General features: G+C 47.0%; 1 protein-coding gene across 1 annotated transcript in view; it reads right to left on the reverse strand.

The window, feature by feature from the left end:
- The window catches only part of ANKRD11 (ankyrin repeat domain 11), a 127,160-nt gene that overhangs the window by 98,571 nt on the left and 15,504 nt on the right, over nt 1-13,085 (reverse strand). Inside the window, exon 2 of the mRNA XM_088172141.1 lies at nt 6,074-6,153. The gene's annotated coding sequence lies outside the window, so the exon portion shown is untranslated. The remainder of the gene's footprint in view (nt 1-6,073; nt 6,154-13,085) is intronic.

Here is a 13,085-nt window from a genome sequence, read left to right on the forward strand (position 1 = left end):
AAAAAAAAAAAAAAAAAAGAAAAAAAAAGAAAAAGAAAAAAAAAAAGGAATGAATTACTGATTTTTTGCAGCTACTTAGTGGTAGGAACAGATGGTTCCAGGCAATAGTATTGACAACCTCCCAAGCTCCCACCCCCAAAGGTGAGCTGCTAAGTCTGTTCCAAATTCAAGAGTTAAAAACGTCGCAGCTGAGACGCTGCTCCTGGGGAAAGCCAAGGCTCAGCCAGTCCCACAGCTCCAGAACCCCACTTTCCTCATTCCCCCAAAATTGTGCCAGCCCTAAACACCCCGAGGCAGCTCCTGCAGCCATCTGCCTGCTCTGGGATGAGCCAGGGCTGTGGCAAGGGGAATGAAACAGCTCTGAGGCAGAGCAGAGCTCGCAGTGTTTGTCCAACAACCCAAAGCCACTTCTGAGGCTGCAGCCAGGCGTGTCAGCTTCCCAAAACACCCAGGCACAGGGAGCAGTTCTGGGAATTCCAGCCCCCAGGAGCCTCTGCCATGGTGGGCACAGCTCCTTCACTCCCTTCACATCCACAGGTTCCTGCAAAACTCCCAAAACTTCTCCTCTCCCAGCTCCTGCACGTCTCCAGCAACTGGAAACAATCAGCCTTGTCCAGTCACAACCCAAGATCAAAACACTCCTTGAAGCAGAAATCTGCTAAACACAATTCAGCTTTGGAGCTCTGGAGAAGTCCAGCAAACCACCACAAAACAGGGAATAATACCCAGCAGCAAAAAAAACTGCTGGAACACCTGAATGAGTCCTCAAGCATCTTGTTAAGCCAGGAAGGAATCAGGCTGAGCCAGCAAAGCTCAGCCCTTGTTTTCCCCTTGTTCCAAAACCAAAGCTCTGCCAAGAATTTAGCCAAGGAAACAGAAACATGGCTAATGCCTGCTTCCCATCTCCACACTCTGCATGGAACTACACAAAGGTTTGGCTTGGGAGGGACCTTCAAGCTCATCCCATCCCACCCCTGCCATGGGCAGGGACACCTTCCACAAGACCAGGCTGCTCCAGGCTCCATCCAGTCTCACTGTGAACACTTCCAGGGATGGGGCAATCCAACATTTCAGATTTATTTTTCAGAATTATTTCCTGGTTTTGTCAGAAATCCCCTTCCAAGGGCTATCAGTGAGGCAGATCCATCACTTCTGCCTTTTTGCTGGGAATAACCATTTCCCACTTTTCCATGCATGTATGACAAAACCAGGACCAGGCTGCAGCTCCCTGTTTGTGTCACACACTCCAGGTGGCCTGGCCAAATCACCCTCCATACAAGGTTTCCATAAATTCCCACCTCTGAGCCACAATTCCCAAATCACTCCCACCTCACAGGGTGTCCAGCAGCTCACCTGATCCTTGGACAGTGACTTTCCCACCTGCAGCTCCCCCAGCATTCCCAAGGCAGGCATGAATTCCCTAAACACAAAAACCACTCCCCTCACTGAAAGAACTCGAGATTTGAACCAGGATCACCATTACCTACACCAAGGGGGAGGGAGCAAGAACATCCCAAGCTTCATTCCAGAATTACAGCAAGACAGAAGGTCCTCCCCGTGAGCTCCAGAGGTGGGAACATCTTGCACACCTCCTGCTGCCAAAAGCATCATCTGCACTTAATCACAGCGTGATGGACACCTCTGGAAAACAAGGGATTGCAGCCCTGTCATGTGTCACGCTGCCACTCCACTCCCAGCCGGTGTCACTTCCTCAGGGCGGAGGCCACAGCTTTCAAGAGCTCTGTGGAACACCCATAAATAAATCAAACCCTCGCTCACCACCCCACAACCTGCCCCCCAGCACTTTTACTTTCCCAAGAGGTCACACCCAGGAACACCATTGCACAACAATGGAAGAAGGAACCGGTCAAGAAACCGACAGATCCCATCCCCAAAAACCCAGCCTCCCTGTGTCACCCGGGCTGGGTGGCTCAGGAGGTTTTTTTCTGGGAAATAACAGGCTGGCAGTTACTGGAAATGATGATCCAGTGAACTTGTCTGCTTGTTTTAATGAACTCCTTCCTAAATGCAACTGTGATTTTTAAGTGTACATTACACATTAGTTGATATTAATCTGCAAAATCATAACCCAGAAGTGTGCATTTTTCAGTGTATATTACATTAGCTGATATAAATCTACAAAATCCTAACTCGAAAGTATATTTATTCTAAAAATGAGGATTTTTTCTGGTCACAATATAGTCCCTCAGAGAATAAAATTATTCAAAATCAAGCAGATTCGGGAAAAAAGCCCAACCAACCATTTTGCTTCTTTTCAAGCAGTTATTGACATGGTTTTCTCTAGCTCTAAACACCAGAGAAAGGAGAAAAAGGGCTGTATTTGGTCGTGGGTTGCTCTCACCAAGAACTCCCGTGTGTGCCACGGTGAATAAATGGACCAAAATTACACCCAAGGAACAAGTCAAGCGAGACATCTTTGAAAGCAGCCCCTGCTCAGCTCAGGTCTGTTCATTAAGGTGCTGCATTGTGCTCCAGCTTGGCTTATTAGCAGTGGAAAGGTCAGGGAAAGTGAATTAATGGAAGTGCTGCGCTCTCCAACATCTGACATGCAAGAGAGGAGCCTCCCTACCTACACTGCTCCTGAAAGGTACCTTCAAATTGAGGGCATGTAGGTGGCACCTGCCAAAAGTGCCATGTGAATAACGTTGGCAATTTAACAAATTCTAGGAAAATACAGAGAACTGTAAAAGCAGCAATTCAACCACTCAAAGCAAATGCTTGTGCTGAGATTACAGTTGAAAAAGCAGCTTTTTCACGGGGACGGGGGGAAGGATTTAAAGCTCTTTCCTGTAGGTCTCAGCAGGGTTTTGTGTCCAAAAACTCAAGGCTTGTTTGACCCACAAAGAACTCCAGGCTCACAGTTAAGCCACCTCTGCTTAACCTCTGCTGGCAGTGAAAATAGGGGTTTAAAAGTTAAATTTAGACTGTGTCACTTCAGTGCTGTCCAAGAGACCACACGAACATTTACTGCTCCTGAGGGTCCTGCAGACCCACCTGACACACACAGGGAGGACAGAGCAGGAGCTGGGCTGTTCCCCACCAACCCCACACAGCACAACAATCCCAAACTGGCTCTGCTGAAAGGATCCGGGCAAACCCACACCTGGAGAGCCACCCAGCTGCTTGATGGAGCTTCCAAAAAAAAAAAAAAAAAAATCTGTTTTTCCAAGAGAAAGAGCTCCAGCAGAAGTCAGCAAACCCACAAGCCACACAACTCTGCTTCTCTAATGCTGCATTGAATCATGGAATTGTTTGGGTTGGGAGGGAGCTCAAAGCTCTTCTCATTCCCACCCCTGCCATGGGCAGGGCACCTTCCACTGGCCCAGGTTATTCCAACCTGGCCTTGGGCACTGCCAGGGATCCAGGGGCAGCCACAGCTGCTCTGGGCACCCTGTGCCAGCCCTGCCCACCCTCCCAGGGAACAATTCCTTCCCAAAATCCCATCTAACCCTGCCCTCTGGCAGTTTGAAGCCATTCCCCGTGTCCTGTCCCTCCATCCCTTGTCCCAAGTCCCTCTCCAGCTCTCCTGGATCCCCCTGAGCCATTGGAAGGTCTCTCCAGTGCCTCCTTTCCCACAGGCTGAACAATCCCAGCTTTCTCAGACTACTGATTCCCCTTGTACACAGCTTCCCCTCTCCAGACCCTGCTTCATAACACACCAGCTACTCAACCCAAAAGCCAACAAACACTTCTGTAGCCCAGGACCCCACGGGAAGCTCTCCCTGGCTCCACAGTGACCAGCACCCTAAAGGATCCATGTGCACTGCACTGCTATAGGGTTATCTTCCAGCCCCTCTAATCTGGGAGGGGTAACATGGGGAAAAAAAGGCAGCAAGCTCAGAAGAACACTTCCTACAGAGAAATATCCTCCTGGTGGAATAGTGAGCTCCATTTCCCCCAGAGCAGTGAGACCTGAATGTGAACACGTTTAAGAGCATTAATAGAAAAACACCGAGCAGTTAAGTGAAGTCACGTTCCACCTAAACAACGCTCCCATTATTGCAGCATCTGACTTTCCGAGGACAATTCAATCCTGGCAGCTTGTATTGTAATTGCTTTTCCACTCCAGGCCTCGGCTTTACAATCGTGCCCTTCTGGAGAGGTCAGGCTGCAGCTCGGAAAGCAATTCTGCTCCTCATTCATCCCTTTAATCCCACACCTGCATATTCATTAGGAGCTCCCTGAAACACCACTGCCAAAGCCACCAGCAAAGCTGCTGCTTGCAGGAAGCCTTGACCCCTCTGCATCCCTGGGAAGGTGTTGGGGACACAGGGATGGCACCAGCTCATGGTGTGGGGTGCAGGGGAGCCACCAAAGGCCAGGACAAGCCCAGAGTGGAGCAGCCACTCCTGCTGCCAACAGCAAAAAGAGCAGCAAACCCCACTGCCCACAGAAACTGGGGCTGCCCCACCCCTGGAAGTGTCCAAGTCCAGGCAGGACAGGGTTTGGAACAGCCTGGCATAGTGGAAGGTGTGCCCAGGGCAGGGAAGGGAACAAGATGTGCTCCAAGGTCCTTCCCAACCCAAACCATTCCATGACTCTGTGATGACCTGGTTTGCTTCAAGCAAGCCCTTCCAAACAGGGCTGTGCAAACACACCTGAATTTTGGTTAAGTTTTTGTTATTCTGGTTTGAAAAGGAGAGCTTGCACTCAAAAAAGCCAAACACCACCTTCTCCAAAACTCAGAAGGAAAAACCTTTGTCCCCAGCTGTGAAATAAAACAGGCAGCAAACAGCAACCAGCCTGATTTATAATTGATGCCAGGGCTGAGCTGGGTTTTTCAGGACCCTGCAGAGCTGCCAGGAAGGAGGGCAGAGCTCCTGCACACGCCAGGAAAAGGGCTCACACCTGATACACTTTAATTACCTAACAGCACCAGGAGAGTCACCAATGCCTGCTCTGCTTTGTCTTACTGTGAAATGCTTCTCCTGCTATTAATATTCACCAGGGGAAGCTGAAATAACATCTTGTCTCCATCTGAATACTTCGAAATTATCACGGCCATGCTAAACACAACGATTTTTCTTTTTTTTTTTTTCCCCTCAAAATCCAGGACAAAAGACACCAAAAGACAGCCTGCAATGGAGCAGGGCTGGACTACACCGAGCAGCTCAGCTCCCCAGCACCAGCCTTTATGGTGCTGACAACCTCATCACAAATAATCCCAGAGGTCAGCCAAGGACCCAGGGCCCCAAGGCAGGAGCCACACTCTGTATTATCCACTGGGAGCTTTCCCCAGAGGATTTCTGGCCATGCTGGGGGTGACCCTGAGCCCATCCAGCTCAGCTCCCATCACACCAAAAAAAAAAAAAAAAAAAAAACCAGCCAGAACAACCCCGTGTCCAGCTCCAGCCAAACCATCAACATTTCCAGGACAGCACCAGCCTCTCCCACCCTCTCGCACAAAACAGAGGCAAAAAAAAAAAAAAAAAAAAAAAATCTCATTTTTCCCCCTAAATTCCACTCTACCACAGCCTGTTATTGCTGCATCTGTTAATGCTCCCAAAAAGTTGAATCCTAACATTGCATCCAACTGTAGTCTCAGCAGATTGGGAGGTTTCTCTGCCCAAAATGAAACGTAGGTGCCATCTGTTTCCATTAGGCTAATCACAAGGAGACGTAACACTGGGAAACTTAAGAGACTTTGGGTTTTTTCAAGACATTTGGAAAAGCAAAGAGAAAGAAAGAGGACTGTGGTATTATTTAATACTCAGCAGTCAGCAGCACACAAGCTGCACAGTCTGCTGGGCAAACCTGTGCTGGAACTGCCCACGCAGGAAAGTTCACTTTTATTTCACTGAGGTCAGAGAAAAACTTGCTATATTCAAAATTATCTAAAATTAAAAAGACATCTCAGGACTGCAGACAACTCCCAAAATATTCTTGGTTAGTACCCCTTATATATTCCGTAGAACTTGCAATTTTTGCTTTCAAATTTCAGAAAATAAAGAAAAACATTTTAAAAAGTCAAAGCCAAACAATCCAACAGAGACACAAGCACTTGTGAGGGAATAAACCAGAAATTTTGGACAGAAGCAAAGTCAATATTTACCGATTCCATAGTTGAAAGCTGTTCTTCACAGGACATATATTAAAATCCAACAGAGGTGTGTCCCAAAAACGCTGTGTAATCTGAAAAACACAGGGATTTGTTCATTAGAAAATTAAAACAAGTGAATTTTATTCAATACACGCAGGCTGGATTTGAGTACATGAAGGTTACCAAGTACAATCCCTTGCCTAATCCACAAATAAACTTCCTGATAACAACCCTGCACAAACAGAGGAATAAAGGAAAAAGTGGAAGCTCGGCCAAGCATCCACCCTCTTCCATAACTTTCTGATAATAGGTTTTTTTTAAAAAAATCACCTGCTTCAAGGTTGCTCTAACCATCTGGGTGGGCTCAGAGGTATTTTATTTACAAATGAGGGCGTGTCACCCCCCAAACCCAGAGACAGGCAGGCCCAGAAAGAGCTCCTGTGCCAGGAATTCACCTTCCCAAACAAGCCTTGTGGAATTATCCGTGGCACAAGCCTCTCTTTTCAAGCACACCTTTGCTCTGAATAGCACTGGATCTATTACAAAGTTCTAACTTGATTTTTTTTTTTTTAACCAGCTCTTGTACTTTCAAGGATGTTTTTCCAGCTAGAAATTCCCAAAGTGCAATTTCTGAGCTGGGCAGGAACCAGCAGGAGCTCTCAGCACCCAAGGCCAAGGGGAATTACATTCATTAACTGGCACACATGAAAGGGCTGGCAGATCCCAAGCCCAAAACCTGCACCGCTCACCATTCCCAAGCTGGAGGAGCTCAGTGGGATGGTGGGGGACCCAAAGGTATGGAAATGAGCACCCTGAAGCACTGGGCCTTCCCCAGTCTCAGGGATCTTATTCTGGTCTGCTAAAACCAGGAATGTTTTACCATTTCATCTACCATAACATTTCTGTTCCACCAGAAACGGTGGAAGGGTGAACTGCCAGCTCCACATTCTGCCAAATTCCCCAAATATTCCATCCAATCTCTAAGCACTGCAAACCACACTGAGGGACACAGCAACCAACCCCTGCTCCCTCCAGTTACAGCGAAAAAAAAAATCTGAATTTCTTGTCGTGACAATTTCATGCTTTACCACCGCTCGTCACCTTACAAACAATTCTGATGTAGCTGGATTTGGACAGCTGCTTTCCAATGGGATGGTTCCTTCCAAAAACCATCCAGGAGAGCCTCTGAGGCCAGCTGGGACTGAGACACAGTGGAGGAGATCAGAACCCTGGGAGAGCCGTGTTTGTTTTGGGAAACTTTCACTCCCCAATGAGAAAAGCCAAAGGGAAGATGTCCAGATGAGCAATGCAGCTGCATCCAGGGGAGAGCTGCTTCCAGCTGGGCTCAGGCAAGTCTTGGGAGCCTCAGTGAAAAGGAACAGGCCAAAATAAACCCCAAAACCCAGAGGAAGATGTGAAAGCCCAGGGTCCTGACTCAAAGAAAGGAATCCTGCAGCAGGTAAACTTCTCCAGATGAGCAAAATGGAAGTTTTCTGGCATTTTTCTTTGAGAAGAGTAAAGGAGATACAGACACATGGCTACCTCGTGGGTTATTCCAAGGCCAAGGAGCCCTGGGGCACTGAGGGATCCCCTGATGGGAACTGCAGCCCTATGGAGCAGGATGGCAGTATTTGCACAGCACCTTTTCCAGCAGGATTCCCCTGCTCCTTTTATCATCTTCTCCATAGTAACAGTCACATCACTAATTAGCATTTCAACAGCAATAAGAGAAACTGGGGGGAAAAAAACAGCTGAACTTCCAAGTGCATTGTCTGGAAGTGCAGCAGTGCTGCTTGCTGACAGCAGTGACTGTCACACAGTGATGGAATGGTTTGAGATGGAAGGATCCCAAAGTTCATCCCATTCCATCCCCTCTCATGGCACACCTTCCAGCAGCCCAGCCTGGCCTTGGACACTTCCAGGGATGGGGCACAGCTTCTCTAGGCAACAACTGTGATCATCTGTGACCAAAATTACCAAAAATCTACAGAAATCAGTCCCAGGACACTGATACACCATTTTCAAGGTCTATTTACAGCTGCTTGCTGGCCCACATACAGCAAATTTATTCATTCCTTGGCTCACATATAAACATACATAAAGCATCCTAACGCTGAAACAGCGACCACACGTGAGCCAAGTAATTTTCACAAGGAACATGGCACCATTTTTAAATGAAATTGTTATCAAATCACTCAGGAATGCAGCAAATACTCCAGGGCAGATGCCCAGCACGGCCTCACTGGCTCTACGTGGTCGGGTCACTCACACAACGTTCCTGTTGCACAGAATCCAACATTTCAATTTAAACCCAACTCCACTTCCAAAAGCCACATTACCATTAATAAACATCTATCCATCCCATTTTCTTAGCTTTAGCTGGTGAAGATGTGTCACTTCACAAAGTATCATCACTGTCCTTGTCCCTCCTGGGGACCTGCAGGGCTGACCATGGACAAGGCTCCAACCCTGCTGAGCTCGTGGTCACTGCACAAACAACAATGGAACAAACTGGTCCTCCTGTGCCTTGAAATGGTCATACATCAGATTATCACCTGCTCGAGGTGGCCACATTCTGGTTTAAAATAGGTTCAGTCCTTCAAGACTTGGGATACTTTATTTTCTGTTAACACAAAGCAACTTGGAAACTCCAAGTAAGCAGACGGTTCCACCCAAATAAATCTATAAATGTTTAAACTTCTAGATTTTCCCACCAAGCCCTGATTTTAGCACTGACCACAAGGTCCCTCAGCACCTCCCCAAATTAGTGATTCTTGCTGCACCCACACACAGATCAGGACTTCACATTCAGAGCACAGCATGCAACTTCTGCCAGCATTCCATCCAAAAAAATGGGTATTACATAATTCAAACCTCCTTAATAGAAGGGTATCTTGTAACTTCACAGAAATTAGTATTTGAAGATGGAAAATGCTTTACAATCCCAAGCTGTGACCTGAAAAATACTGACATTAGCTATAGACTCTTCACAGCAGAGCAGCTGGGATGTGGCAGCAACACCAACTGGTCCCAGCAGCGAGGTGGGAATTGGCTTCCTTGAAGGAATAAACCAGTTCTGTGCAGATGCAGAATCCACTGCAAGGGTCCCCATGAAAAATGTGTTTGAGATTCAGTCATTTCATACACCTCAATGTTTCTAAATTTGATCAATAATGCAGAAAGGTTCTGCTTAAATCTCCATTTCACAGGGGGCAGGAAGGAAGCCACTGCTGCTGTCTCATCCCAGAAAATCCAGAGGCAAATGTCCCACAAGTAAGTGCCCACCATTAGTGTTTCTTTGAAGGAAGAAGCTCTATTTGGATCCCAAGTCAGACTTGCATCAATTCAGATTTTATGGTGATCCAGGACTAAGCAGCATCACAGGATATTAGAGATTTAGATTATGGTTTAGACCAACTTTTGAATGAAAAAAAATCTCTAGGGAGTAAGAGAACCTTTTTCCACAGCACTCATCTGCTTCCCTCAAAATAATTCCAGGAAGAGACAGAATTTCAATAAGGCATCCCTCTGAGGGCTCCAGAGCAAACACACCCAGGGGAGCACCCCAGACCCACAGAGCTCCTGCTCTCAAGATAAGCTCCATTACCTCTGATACAGAATCAAGGGGGAACAAGTGCAGCAAATTTGGAGGGAGGGGAAATTTGGAAGTGTTTTCAAATGCACTCCATAGGCACAGCTCGGTGTCAGAGCCTGACAGAGCTTTCACCTTCTGAAATGGGGAAAAATGCTTAAAATCCCACTGTAATTCCAGAACCTGAGAAAATGGGAGATGGGGGAGTGGGGGAAGAACCCACAAGCAGCAGCATTACAAACTCTACAGATGTCTTCCATAAATATATTCATGGTTCCTTCTGCTGGAGTTTGGGGAAGAAAATGTGCCACCTATACCGAAATCCCTGTCTCTGGAGCTTTGCCTATCCCATCCCAGTGAGAGCCAGGACAGCCATGCCCAGCACAGCAGGAAAACTTTCCTGGCCCCTCAAGGGATGGACAGGGAATACTGATCACCACATTTGGGATAATTTCCCTCTGGAGCCTGGAAAAGCACCCTCAGACCACTCCATGCAGCTCAGGACTCTCTAGAAAGAAGAGGAAAACAAGAAGGTGTTGCTCTGTAGATCTGAAGGGGGATGAAGAGTTGTTTCCAAGAAATTCACATAAATTAGAGATAAATACTCCCTGCAGCCTATCAGGGGCTCCCAGCACAGCCATGTCCAGGCACACACACAGAGCAAAACATTTCATTCCCACCCATTTCAGAGAGGTTCCCAGCACTGGGGTGAGCTCCAGGACCTGCCTTGCACTACAGGCTACGAATATTCCTGCAGCAATCACAAACCAACTATGCTCAAACAGCAGCAAGTGAAAAGCCAAAGCACACTGAGAATTCCACTAGTCCTAAAAAAAAAAAAAAAAAAAAAACCCACCTTTCAGTGTGCTTGATTGTGACAAAATTGTAGCATCAAGTAAAATTTAATTAGATGGCTTTTTGGAATGAAAGTAGGTGATAAATTCTTGAAGTTCCTTTATTTTGCCCTGCAGATAAGATGTATGCTGAGATCTACAGTTTTTAAAGCTTGTGTTGTCTGTGTTACTTGATAAAAAATATAAAATAAGCTGATACTGCCCCCAAAAACACAGACACTTGTGTGGGCTGAAGAGCCCAAGGTTTAATTTGTCCCACTGCAATAAGCACAGAGGGCAGGAAAGATGTGATTCCCGGGAAAACAAATTGTGCTTTAAGTGTTTTAATTGAAAGTCTGACATGGACAACACAGTCCCTAGCAAGTGGGGCTGACAGAATTCCTAAATTCGGGCATGACCAAGCTGTTTGGAGATCTCCAGTGAATTAGGGGAGGTGAGAATCTGTGATGACACATCACAGAATGGTTTGGGTGGGGAGGAACCTCAAATTTCATCTTGTTCCTGCCCTACCTCAGGCACAGACACCTCCCACTACCCCAGGCTGCTCCAAGCCCCATCCAACCTGGCTTTGGACACTTCCAGGGATGGGGATTAAGCTCCAAAATGTTGAACTTCACTGTCTCAGTGAAGGCAAGAAGGGTGGATGTTCTATGGAATTAAAAGCTATAATTTAAAATGAGCTCACAGCTGCTGTCACAGTTCAGGCTCCTCCTCCTTTCCATTCCTCCTAAATACGAGTGAGGTGGGACAAATGCATCCCTGCCCTCCCCAGACTGAATCTCTCCCTGTGACTTCACCACAAAATCCCACTCAATTCCCTCAGTATCTCCTCCTAAGGGAAGCAGGAGGGTGAATGATGCCACTAGGCCACAACCAGCTCCACTCGATTTAAAAATGAAACTGCATTTCTTACTCCATGCTCAGCTTTAATACATCGAGAAAAATACCATTTTCCAAAAGAAAGGAGTGACAGACAGACACATTTGTCACCACTGCAGTCCCAGACATTTGCATCCGTGTAATTCTGTGGCAAATTGGATACAGGTTACTATTAATACCTGAACTATTTCCTTTCCTTTCCCAAGGCTGACTGGTGAGAAGGATGCAAGCATCCCATTTTAAAGCACACTCATTAGCCGAGGAGGAGTCAAGGAAGCCACTGTTGAGCCTTCAAGAACAGGCAGCCTCTGTCACAGAGGGAAAAACCCAGCAAACATCCATGGAGTGGTTCCTGAGCAGGCTCGGTATCACGTCCCTAGCCAAGAAAACTCTGTTGTGACAGAAATGTTACAATCAGACACTTCAACAGCTCAAATACAGGGGTTTTTTTAGGAATATGCTGGTGGCAGCCCCACACCCAGTTATGTAGGATCAGACACCGTTACCTGGCTGGACAATCCAGGAGGTCCCCAGAAAGCAACATGAAAAATGTAATTGTAGAATGTGCTCAAGTCTACAATTCCTGAGTTACAAGTGCCTTACAACCGCCTCAAATTACACAGCAAAGAAAGAGCTGAAAGGAAGCACCTCCTTGATTTCCACACAGCATCCCTCCCCTATTGTCTGGGGCCTGGCAAGTTAAGGTCAGAATAAAAAGATTCCTTAAAAATCCCACATACATTGAAAGCACCTACAGCTTCCACTGATCTTTTTTCCCTTTCTATTCTAAGCCCTGAACAGGTTTAAGTAGCAGTTGTCATCATTAAAGAAGCTGCTCCCCTCCCACTTTCCATTCTCCGGAGAAAGGAGCATCCTGGCAGCACCAGGCACAGGTAAGGCAGGAGCAGCTCCCATCTCACTCAGGGTACAGAAATCCAGGCTGGAAAAGGGTGGGAGGAGGGCACAGGCCAGCTCAGCCACACGGGATCAGAGAGCATTGCTGAATAATGAAATAAGGAAATACAGTAATAATAACAGTGCTAAAATAAGGAAGTCAAATTGCCCCTTGAGGTGCCCCAACTGCTCGGAGGGGCTTGAGGGATGCAAGTTCTGTCCCTGCTCAGCTGCTGGTGCCCAGCTCCTCTCTTGGGTCACTCCAGAGCTTGTCCATACATGAGCTGAACGTGCCAGGCCAGCAGAAAATTCCTGATGTTCCTCTGCCCATGGCTCTGTGCTGGAAGGGGCTGGAGGGTGGGGGAGCCTCGCCCCCCGCAGCATCACAGCCCCACACCCCAGGAACGGCCACAACCACCCGGGGAAAGGGCTCAGCCCTCCCTTCCAGCACAGAGCCATCCAAACAAACAGCACAGAAGGTGGCAAGGAAAACGCTCAGAGGACAAAAGGACGGAGTCAGGATTAAACCCAGTCCCTTGATCCCCGGCCAAATGGCCGACCCATAAGCCCACGCAACTTCCAGAGCCAATTTAAAATCCTGAGTGTGGTATACTTTAGGTTATAAAATCATATTTAGACACACATTTTGAAGTGTTCTTTGCTCTGCTGGTGGCTAAAAACAATTCCTTTGTCATCAAATCTTGCTTCGGCAAGCTGACGTGACGTTTTTAACTCAGGAAATAAGATAATTATGGTTCAAGGTAAACAACTACAACTGTGCATCATAAACAGTTTCTAATTTTAA

Source organism: Sturnus vulgaris, chromosome 12 (assembly GCF_052056855.1).
Source record: "Sturnus vulgaris isolate bStuVul1 chromosome 12, bStuVul1.hap1, whole genome shotgun sequence".
Taxonomy (NCBI): Eukaryota; Metazoa; Chordata; class Aves; order Passeriformes; family Sturnidae; genus Sturnus; species Sturnus vulgaris.